This window comes from Anomaloglossus baeobatrachus, unplaced genomic scaffold, assembly GCF_048569485.1.
Source record: "Anomaloglossus baeobatrachus isolate aAnoBae1 unplaced genomic scaffold, aAnoBae1.hap1 Scaffold_4168, whole genome shotgun sequence".
NCBI classification, from domain to species: Eukaryota; Metazoa; Chordata; class Amphibia; order Anura; family Aromobatidae; genus Anomaloglossus; species Anomaloglossus baeobatrachus.
The window spans coordinates 1-8,349 of record NW_027443503.1 but is presented as its reverse complement, the minus strand read 5'-3'; the positions used below and the strand labels follow the sequence as shown (position 1 = coordinate 8,349).

The following is an 8,349-nucleotide window of genomic DNA, read 5'->3' as shown; positions in this document are numbered from 1 at the left end:
TTGCCCGGCCTCAAACTGCGTAGCGGCTGCGATCTGACGAGGGCAGGCACATTCAGTTTAGAGTGGCCGTTGACAGGTAGCTATTGCACCTGTTGGCCTTTTCGAGAGCAAGGCTGAAGTAAAAGCTTTTTGGTTTTTTTTGCTTTTTTTTATTGTGGGTAGGGCCACTCTAACTCCCCCCCCTCTCTCCAAAAAAAGAAATTGTCAAAAATGTCAACGGAACCAGGGATTCCCAGCCAGTCTCCCATGCCGGTACTTGCCCGGCCTCAAACTGCGTAGCGGCTGCGATCTGACGAGGGCAGGTACATTCAGTTTAGAGTGGCCGTTGACGGGTAGCTATTGCACCTGTTGGCCTTTTCGAGAGCAAGGCTGAAGTAAAAGCTTTTTGTTTTTTTTTGCTTTTTTTTATTGTGGGTAGGGCCACTCTAACTCCCCCCCCCTCTCCAAAAAAAGAAATTGTCAAAAATGTCAACGGAACCAGGGATTCCCAGCCAGTCTCCCATGCCGGTACTTGCCCGGCCTCAAACTGCGTAGCGGCTGCGATCTGACGAGGGCAGGCACATTCAGTTTAGAGTGGCCGTTGACGGGTAGCTATTGCACCTGTTGGCCTTTTCGAGAGCAAGGCTGAAGTAAAAGCTTTTTGTTTTTTTTTGCTTTTCTTTATTGTGGGTAGGGCCACTCTAACTCCCCCCCCTCTCTCCAAAAAAAGAAATTGTCAAAAATGTCAACGGAACCAGGGATTCCCAGCCAGTCTCCCATGCCGGTACTTGCCCGGCCTCAAACTGCGTAGCGGCTGCGATCTGACGAGGGCAGGCACATTCAGTTTAGAGTGGCCGTTGACGGGTAGCTATTGCACCTGTTGGCCTTTTCGAGAGCAAGGCTGAAGTAAAAGCTTTTTGTTTTTTTTTGCTTTTTTTTATTGTGGGTAGGGCCACTCTAACTCCCCCCCCTCTCTCCAAAAAAAGAAATTGTCAAAAATGTCAACGGAACCAGGGATTCCCAGCCAGTCTCCCATGCCGGTACTTGCCCGGCCTCAAACTGCGTAGCGGCTGCGATCTGACGAGGGCAGGCACATTCAGTTTAGAGTGGCCGTTGACGGGTAGCTATTGCACCTGTTGGCCTTTTCGAGAGCAAGGCTGAAGTAAAAGCTTTTTGTTTTTTTTTGCTTTTTTTTATTGTGGGTAGGGCCACTCTAACTCCCCCCCCTCTCTCCAAAAAAAGAAATTGTCAAAAATGTCAACGGAACCAGGGATTCCCAGCCAGTCTCCCATGCCGGTACTTGCCCGGCCTCAAACTGCGTAGCGGCTGCGATCTGACGAGGGCAGGCACATTCAGTTTAGAGTGGCCGTTGACGGGTAGCTATTGCACCTGTTGGCCTTTTCGAGAGCAAGGCTGAAGTAAAAGCTTTTTGTTTTTTTTTGCTTTTTTTTATTGTGGGTAGGGCCACTCTAACTCCCCCCCCTCTCTCCAAAAAAAGAAATTGTCAAAAATGTCAACGGAACCAGGGATTCCCAGCCAGTCTCCCATGCCGGTACTTGCCCGGCCTCAAACTGCGTAGCGGCTGCGATCTGACGAGGGCAGGCACATTCAGTTTAGAGTGGCCGTTGACGGGTAGCTATTGCACCTGTTGGCCTTTTCGAGAGCAAGGCTGAAGTAAAAGCTTTTTGTTTTTTTTTGCTTTTTTTTATTGTGGGTAGGGCCACTCTAACTCCCCCCCCTCTCTCCAAAAAAAGAAATTGTCAAAAATGTCAACGGAACCAGGGATTCCCAGCCAGTCTCCCATGCCGGTACTTGCCCGGCCTCAAACTGCGTAGCGGCTGCGATCTGACGAGGGCAGGCACATTCAGTTTAGAGTGGCCGTTGACGGGTAGCTATTGCACCTGTTGGCCTTTTCGAGAGCAAGGCTGAAGTAAAAGCTTTTTGTTTTTTTTTGCTTTTTTTTATTGTGGGTAGGGCCACTCTAACTCCCCCCCCTCTCTCCAAAAAAAGAAATTGTCAAAAATGTCAACGGAACCAGGGATTCCCAGCCAGTCTCCCATGCCGGTACTTGCCCGGCCTCAAACTGCGTAGCGGCTGCGATCTGACGAGGGCAGGCACATTCAGTTTAGAGTGGCCGTTGACGGGTAGCTATTGCACCTGTTGGCCTTTTCGAGAGCAAGGCTGAAGTAAAAGCTTTTTGTTTTTTTTTGCTTTTTTTTATTGTGGGTAGGGCCACTCTAACTCCCCCCCCTCTCTCCAAAAAAAGAAATTGTCAAAAATGTCAACGGAACCAGGGATTCCCAGCCAGTCTCCCATGCCGGTACTTGCCCGGCCTCAAACTGCGTAGCGGCTGCGATCTGACGAGGGCAGGCACATTCAGTTTAGAGTGGCCGTTGACGGGTAGCTATTGCACCTGTTGGCCTTTTCGAGAGCAAGGCTGAAGTAAAAGCTTTTTGTTTTTTTTTGCTTTTTTTTATTGTGGGTAGGGCCACTCTAACTCCCCCCCCTCTCTCCAAAAAAAGAAATTGTCAAAAATGTCAACGGAACCAGGGATTCCCAGCCAGTCTCCCATGCCGGTACTTGCCCGGCCTCAAACTGCGTAGCGGCTGCGATCTGACGAGGGCAGGCACATTCAGTTTAGAGTGGCCGTTGACGGGTAGCTATTGCACCTGTTGGCCTTTTCGAGAGCAAGGCTGAAGTAAAAGCTTTTTGTTTTTTTTTGCTTTTTTTTATTGTGGGTAGGGCCACTCTAACTCCCCCCCCTCTCTCCAAAAAAAGAAATTGTCAAAAATGTCAACGGAACCAGGGATTCCCAGCCAGTCTCCCATGCCGGTACTTGCCCGGCCTCAAACTGCGTAGCGGCTGCGATCTGACGAGGGCAGGCACATTCAGTTTAGAGTGGCCGTTGACGGGTAGCTATTGCACCTGTTGGCCTTTTCGAGAGCAAGGCTGAAGTAAAAGCTTTTTGTTTTTTTTTGCTTTTTTTTATTGTGGGTAGGGCCACTCTAACTCCCCCCCCTCTCTCCAAAAAAAGAAATTGTCAAAAATGTCAACGGAACCAGGGATTCCCAGCCAGTCTCCCATGCCGGTACTTGCCCGGCCTCAAACTGCGTAGCGGCTGCGATCTGACGAGGGCAGGCACATTCAGTTTAGAGTGGCCGTTGACGGGTAGCTATTGCACCTGTTGGCCTTTTCGAGAGCAAGGCTGAAGTAAAAGCTTTTTGTTTTTTTTTGCTTTTTTTTATTGTGGGTAGGGCCACTCTAACTCCCCCCCCTCTCTCCAAAAAAAGAAATTGTCAAAAATGTCAACGGAACCAGGGATTCCCAGCCAGTCTCCCATGCCGGTACTTGCCCGGCCTCAAACTGCGTAGCGGCTGCGATCTGACGAGGGCAGGCACATTCAGTTTAGAGTGGCCGTTGACGGGTAGCTATTGCACCTGTTGGCCTTTTCGAGAGCAAGGCTGAAGTAAAAGCTTTTTGTTTTTTTTTGCTTTTTTTTATTGTGGGTAGGGCCACTCTAACTCCCCCCCCTCTCTCCAAAAAAAGAAATTGTCAAAAATGTCAACGGAACCAGGGATTCCCAGCCAGTCTCCCATGCCGGTACTTGCCCGGCCTCAAACTGCGTAGCGGCTGCGATCTGACGAGGGCAGGCACATTCAGTTTAGAGTGGCCGTTGACGGGTAGCTATTGCACCTGTTGGCCTTTTCGAGAGCAAGGCTGAAGTAAAAGCTTTTTGTTTTTTTTTGCTTTTTTTTATTGTGGGTAGGGCCACTCTAACTCCCCCCCCTCTCTCCAAAAAAAGAAATTGTCAAAAATGTCAACGGAACCAGGGATTCCCAGCCAGTCTCCCATGCCGGTACTTGCCCAGCCTCAAACTGCGTAGCGGCTGCGATCTGACGAGGGCAGGCACATTCAGTTTAGAGTGGCCGTTGACGGGTAGCTATTGCACCTGTTGGCCTTTTCGAGAGCAAGGCTGAAGTAAAAGCTTTTTGTTTTTTTTTGCTTTTTTTTATTGTGGGTAGGGCCACTCTAACTCCCCCCCCTCTCTCCAAAAAAAGAAATTGTCAAAAATGTCAACGGAACCAGGGATTCCCAGCCAGTCTCCCATGCCGGTACTTGCCCGGCCTCAAACTGCGTAGCGGCTGCGATCTGACGAGGGCAGGCACATTCAGTTTAGAGTGGCCGTTGACGGGTAGCTATTGCACCTGTTGGCCTTTTCGAGAGCAAGGCTGAAGTAAAAGCTTTTTGTTTTTTTTTGCTTTTTTTTATTGTGGGTAGGGCCACTCTAACTCCCCCCCCCTCTCTCCAAAAAAAGAAATTGTCAAAAATGTCAACGGAACCAGGGATTCCCAGCCAGTCTCCCATGCCGGTACTTGCCCGGCCTCAAACTGCGTAGCGGCTGCGATCTGACGAGGGCAGGTACATTCAGTTTAGAGTGGCCGTTGACGGGTAGCTATTGCACCTGTTGGCCTTTTCGAGAGCAAGGCTGAAGTAAAAGCTTTTTGTTTTTTTTTGCTTTTTTTTATTGTGGGTAGGGCCACTCTAACTCCCCCCCCCTCTCTCCAAAAAAAGAAATTGTCAAAAATGTCAACGGAACCAGGGATTCCCAGCCAGTCTCCCATGCCGGTACTTGCCCGGCCTCAAACTGCGTAGCGGCTGCGATCTGACGAGGGCAGGCACATTCAGTTTAGAGTGGCCGTTGACGGGTAGCTATTGCACCTGTTGGCCTTTTCGAGAGCAAGGCTGAAGTAAAAGCTTTTTGTTTTTTTTTGCTTTTTTTTATTGTGGGTAGGGCCACTCTAACTCCCCCCCCCCTCTCTCCAAAAAAAGAAATTGTCAAAAATGTCAACGGAACCAGGGATTCCCAGCCAGTCTCCCATGCCGGTACTTGCCCGGCCTCAAACTGCGTAGCGGCTGCGATCTGACGAGGGCAGGCACATTCAGTTTAGAGTGGCCGTTGACGGGTAGCTATTGCACCTGTTGGCCTTTTCGAGAGCAAGGCTGAAGTAAAAGCTTTTTGTTTTTTTTTGCTTTTTTTTATTGTGGGTAGGGCCACTCTAACTCCCCCCCCCTCTCTCCAAAAAAAGAAATTGTCAAAAATGTCAACGGAACCAGGGATTCCCAGCCAGTCTCCCATGCCGGTACTTGCCCGGCCTCAAACTGCGTAGCGGCTGCGATCTGACGAGGGCAGGCACATTCAGTTTAGAGTGGCCGTTGACGGGTAGCTATTGCACCTGTTGGCCTTTTCGAGAGCAAGGCTGAAGTAAAAGCTTTTTGTTTTTTTTTGCTTTTTTTTATTGTGGGTAGGGCCACTCTAACTCCCCCCCCCTCTCTCCAAAAAAAGAAATTGTCAAAAATGTCAACGGAACCAGGGATTCCCAGCCAGTCTCCCATGCCGGTACTTGCCCGGCCTCAAACTGCGTAGCGGCTGCGATCTGACGAGGGCAGGCACATTCAGTTTAGAGTGGCCGTTGACGGGTAGCTATTGCACCTGTTGGCCTTTTCGAGAGCAAGGCTGAAGTAAAAGCTTTTTGTTTTTTTTTGCTTTTTTTTATTGTGGGTAGGGCCACTCTAACTCCCCCCCCTCTCTCCAAAAAAAGAAATTGTCAAAAATGTCAACGGAACCAGGGATTCCCAGCCAGTCTCCCATGCCGGTACTTGCCCGGCCTCAAACTGCGTAGCGGCTGCGATCTGACGAGGGCAGGCACATTCAGTTTAGAGTGGCCGTTGACGGGTAGCTATTGCACCTGTTGGCCTTTTCGAGAGCAAGGCTGAAGTAAAAGCTTTTTGTTTTTTTTTGCTTTTTTTTATTGTGGGTAGGGCCACTCTAACTCCCCCCCCCTCTCCAAAAAAAGAAATTGTCAAAAATGTCAACGGAACCAGGGATTCCCAGCCAGTCTCCCATGCCGGTACTTGCCCGGCCTCAAACTGCGTAGCGGCTGCGATCTGACGAGGGCAGGCACATTCAGTTTAGAGTGGCCGTTGACGGGTAGCTATTGCACCTGTTGGCCTTTTCGAGAGCAAGGCTGAAGTAAAAGCTTTTTGTTTTTTTTTGCTTTTTTTTATTGTGGGTAGGGCCACTCTAACTCCCCCCCCTCTCTCCAAAAAAAGAAATTGTCAAAAATGTCAACGGAACCAGGGTTTCCCAGCCAGTCTCCCATGCCGGTACTTGCCCGGCCTCAAACTGCGTAGCGGCTGCGATCTGACGAGGGCAGGCACATTCAGTTTAGAGTGGCCGTTGACGGGTAGCTATTGCACCTGTTGGCCTTTTCGAGAGCAAGGCTGAAGTAAAAGCTTTTTGTTTTTTTTTGCTTTTTTTTATTGTGGGTAGGGCCACTCTAACTCCCCCCCCTCTCTCCAAAAAAAGAAATTGTCAAAAATGTCAACGGAACCAGGGATTCCCAGCCAGTCTCCCATGCCGGTACTTGCCCGGCCTCAAACTGCGTAGCGGCTGCGATCTGACGAGGGCAGGCACATTCAGTTTAGAGTGGCCGTTGACGGGTAGCTATTGCACCTGTTGGCCTTTTCGAGAGCAAGGCTGAAGTAAAAGCTTTTTGTTTTTTTTTGCTTTTTTTTATTGTGGGTAGGGCCACTCTAACTCCCCCCCCTCTCTCCAAAAAAAGAAATTGTCAAAAATGTCAACGGAACCAGGGATTCCCAGCCAGTCTCCCATGCCGGTACTTGCCCGGCCTCAAACTGCGTAGCGGCTGCGATCTGACGAGGGCAGGCACATTCAGTTTAGAGTGGCCGTTGACGGGTAGCTATTGCACCTGTTGGCCTTTTCGAGAGCAAGGCTGAAGTAAAAGCTTTTTGGTTTTTTTTTGCTTTTTTTTATTGTGGGTAGGGCCACTCTAACTCCCCCCCCTCTCTCCAAAAAAAGAAATTGTCAAAAATGTCAACGGAACCAGGGATTCCCAGCCAGTCTCCCATGCCGGTACTTGCCCGGCCTCAAACTGCGTAGCGGCTGCGATCTGACGAGGGCAGGCACATTCAGTTTAGAGTGGCCGTTGACGGGTAGCTATTGCACCTGTTGGCCTTTTCGAGAGCAAGGCTGAAGTAAAAGCTTTTTGTTTTTTTTTGCTTTTTTTTATTGTGGGTAGGGCCACTCTAACTCCCCCCCCTCTCTCCAAAAAAAGAAATTGTCAAAAATGTCAACGGAACCAGGGATTCCCAGCCAGTCTCCCATGCCGGTACTTGCCCGGCCTCAAACTGCGTAGCGGCTGCGATCTGACGAGGGCAGGCACATTCAGTTTAGAGTGGCCGTTGACGGGTAGCTATTGCACCTGTTGGCCTTTTCGAGAGCAAGGCTGAAGTAAAAGCTTTTTGTTTTTTTTTGCTTTTTTTTATTGTGGGTAGGGCCACTCTAACTCCCCCCCCTCTCTCCAAAAAAAGAAATTGTCAAAAATGTCAACGGAACCAGGGATTCCCAGCCAGTCTCCCATGCCGGTACTTGCCCGGCCTCAAACTGCGTAGTGGCTGCGATCTGACGAGGGCAGGCACATTCAGTTTAGAGTGGCCGTTGACGGGTAGCTATTGCACCTGTTGGCCTTTTCGAGAGCAAGGCTGAAGTAAAAGCTTTTTGTTTTTTTTTGCTTTTTTTTATTGTGGGTAGGGCCACTCTAACTCCCCCCCCTCTCTCCAAAAAAAGAAATTGTCAAAAATGTCAACGGAACCAGGGATTCCCAGCCAGTCTCCCATGCCGGTACTTGCCCGGCCTCAAACTGCGTAGCGGCTGCGATCTGACGAGGGCAGGCACATTCAGTTTAGAGTGGCCGTTGACGGGTAGCTATTGCACCTGTTGGCCTTTTCGAGAGCAAGGCTGAAGTAAAAGCTTTTTGTTTTTTTTTGCTTTTTTTTATTGTGGGTAGGGCCACTCTAACTCCCCCCCCTCTCTCCAAAAAAAGAAATTGTCAAAAATGTCAACGGAACCAGGGATTCCCAGCCAGTCTCCCATGCCGGTACTTGCCCGGCCTCAAACTGCGTAGCGGCTGCGATCTGACGAGGGCAGGCACATTCAGTTTAGAGTGGCCGTTGACGGGTAGCTATTGCACCTGTTGGCCTTTTCGAGAGCAAGGCTGAAGTAAAAGCTTTTTGTTTTTTTTTGCTTTTTTTTATTGTGGGTAGGGCCACTCTAACTCCCCCCCCTCTCTCCAAAAAAAGAAATTGTCAAAAATGTCAACGGAACCAGGGATTCCCAGCCAGTCTCCCATGCCGGTACTTGCCCGGCCTCAAACTGCGTAGCGGCTGCGATCTGACGAGGGCAGGCACATTCAGTTTAGAGTGGCCGTTGACGGGTAGCTATTGCACCTGTTGGCCTTTTCGAGAGCAAGGCTGAAGTAAAAGCTTTTTTGTTTTTTTTTGCTTTTTTTT

General features: G+C 49.6%; 3 pseudogenes; all 3 read right to left on the bottom strand.

The window, feature by feature from the left end:
- Nucleotides 1–211: 211 nt before the first annotated feature.
- On the bottom strand, nucleotides 212–330 carry LOC142278247 (5S ribosomal RNA; annotated as a pseudogene).
- A 3,977-nt stretch (nucleotides 331–4,307) lies between these two features.
- On the bottom strand, nucleotides 4,308–4,426 carry LOC142278246 (5S ribosomal RNA; annotated as a pseudogene).
- A 2,958-nt stretch (nucleotides 4,427–7,384) lies between these two features.
- Nucleotides 7,385–7,503, bottom strand: LOC142278251 (5S ribosomal RNA; annotated as a pseudogene).
- Nucleotides 7,504–8,349: the final 846 nt, after the last annotated feature.